Source organism: Poecilia mexicana, unplaced genomic scaffold, assembly GCF_051168715.1.
Source record: "Poecilia mexicana isolate PSO_F unplaced genomic scaffold, ASM5116871v1 scaffold_16, whole genome shotgun sequence".
Taxonomy (NCBI): Eukaryota; Metazoa; Chordata; class Actinopteri; order Cyprinodontiformes; family Poeciliidae; genus Poecilia; species Poecilia mexicana.
In genome coordinates this window covers 5,755,017-5,757,711 of record NW_028263385.1, presented here as the reverse complement: position 1 = coordinate 5,757,711, position 2,695 = coordinate 5,755,017, and positions in this window count along the sequence as shown.

The window sequence follows — 2,695 nt, the reverse complement described above, 5'->3', positions numbered from 1 at the left end:
TGAAATAAAAGGCATTTCAGCCACAGAAAAAGTATGTAATCTACTTAAACTGATAAAATATAATGTAAAAAATAACAAAACAGCATACTTCAAAAACAACTGCTTATGTTTTCTCATGTTTTCTTATGTTTTGTCTTTAATGATATGATTTCAAATGTAACTGAGTAATCTTATTCAAAATAAGTAAGTAAAAGTAAAAGTTCAGGTTTTGTAAACAACTTAAAGGACAAATTAAACAAATTGTAATTACATTAATAAATGTAATTACTTTCCACCCTCTATGCCAGAACCTATATATAAATATATATATATATATATATATATATATATATATATATATATATATATATATATATATATATAAAAATTCCCTTCTCACCCTCTGCGGGTGGTCTCTTTCATCCTCTGAGCTCGGGTCCTCTACCAGAGGCCTGGGAGCTTGAAGGTCCTGCGCAGTATCTTAGCTGTGCCTAGAACTGCACATTTCTGGACTGAGATGTCTGATGTTGTTCCTGGGATCTGTTTGAGCCACTGCTCCAGTTTGGGGGTGACTGCCCCGAGGGCCCCGATGACCACAGGCACCACTGTGGTCTTCACCTTCCAGACCTTCTCCAGTTCCTCTCTGAGGCCCTGGTATTTCTCCAGTTTCTCATGCTCCTTTTTCCTGATATTGTGGTCACTTGGTATTGCTACATCCACCACAATGGCTTTCCTCTGTTCTTTATCCACCACCACAATGTCCGGTTGGTTCTCCATTACCATCTTGTCTGTCTGGATCTGGAAGTCCCACAGGATCTTAGCTCGGTCATTCTCCACCACCTTTGGGGGTGTTCCCCACTTTGACCTCGGGGCTTCCAGTCCATATTCTGCACAGATGTTCCTGTACACTATGCCCGCCACTTGGTTATGTCGTTCCATGTACGCTTTCCCTGCCAGCATCTTGCATCCTGCTGTTATGTGCTGGACTGTCTCAGAGGCCTCCTTGCACAACCTACACCTTGGGTCTTGTCTGGTGTGGTAGATCTGAGCCTCTATTGCTCTGGTGTTTAGGGCCTGTTCCTGGGCGGCCAGGATGAGGGCCTCTGTGCTGTCCTTGAGTCCAGCTTTCTCCAGCCATTGGTAGGATTTCCTGATATCAGCCACTTCAGTTATTTATCGGTGGTACATCCCATGTAGAGGCTTGTCCTCCCATGTTGGTTCCTCCAGCACCTCGTCCTCTGTATAATTTTTTTTCCCCATATATATTTTTTCCATATTGTGAAGTGCTTCTACTTCTGCGTTGTCCATACAGGCAGCCTATGGTACAGTAAAATTTTTATGATTTTATTTGTTTTGTTTCCAACAATGAGCCCCTGACGATTTTTCTCATAGTACCGGCAATAATTTAAAATTGCACTTTCACTTTCAATAAGTCCACTTATTTTTGAGATGTAATCCACATTAATCTTCTATCTGTTAATAAGGTGGTTTGCAAACAACTTCCTAGATAACAGTATGGATGCAAATTAATGTACCAATATTATATTATTTACATTATTCCAATTTATTTCAAAATAATAAAAATATCAACAAAAACTATGTCCCCAGATATTCATTATCCTTTTTCTTATGAAAATTTATGACAAGTAAATGTCTCTCCTCGTGAGAGCATTTATGAAAATCTAAGAATATAAGACGTTTCCATTTGTAAAAAAAGGAAAAAAAGAAACTAAAACACGAGGCAGTAGCAAATCTAACCAGTAGGTGTCGCTGCAGAACAACAATCTGTTCTTTTGCAACAGTTATGATGATTCCTTTCTTTTTATAAAAATACTAAACAATGTTATTGTTTCTTGAGACTGCTGAGATTTTTAGAAACTGTTGCATTTGGTCAGAGAATTAGATCAGAAAATATGAGTTCATCTGATCTTTTTTTAAATATCTTAGGGAGCAGTACGTTGAGGCATGATGATGTCAAAACGCCACAAGTCCCAGAGTGGTAAAATGTGACTAAAACGTTTTAAAATAGATTGTTTTACTGATGGTCATAGGATCAAATTCTGTGTCGAGATTGGATATCGGATGTCCTTTAGAAGGAAATCCGATATCATTTGTTAAAAAAATGATTCAATTCTTATTTTGATGTCAAACTAAAGACAGAATAGACAATTTACGTTGGTAGCCTATCTAAGTTTTGTCAACAAACTCCTTTATTATCAAATGCCAACATTTTCTTTCTTGCATAGTTAATCTTGCATGTTGATATACACAGTGCAGATGTACCTGTTTATCAATCAAAGAACCATTTAATGCAAACTAATTTGAGCAAGTGTTTTACTTTTCAAATATTTGGCACTGATAGATTTTTAATCTGGATACATAGCAGGAAATCAAAGAAGAAAGATGAAAACTAAAAACTAAATTCAAATTAAGATTCAACAAAGTTTCATTGTTGATTTTTCTGGACTTGTTTCTTTTGAGATGTATGTTAGGGATTGTTTTGGACTGATTTCCAATGTTATTTATTTATTAATTAATTTTTGATAAGTCTTCATGCAGTTTTAAGTTATTACAGGTTCCTCTTTAAGAACTAAAACAACAATATTTAGTGTATTTTCCCCTAGCCTTTGTGCTATTAGAAAGACATTCTCTCATTCCACATGCTGAGTGAGCTGCCAAAGCAAAATGGTGTTTCTTTATTTTAAAAAAGTTGTTA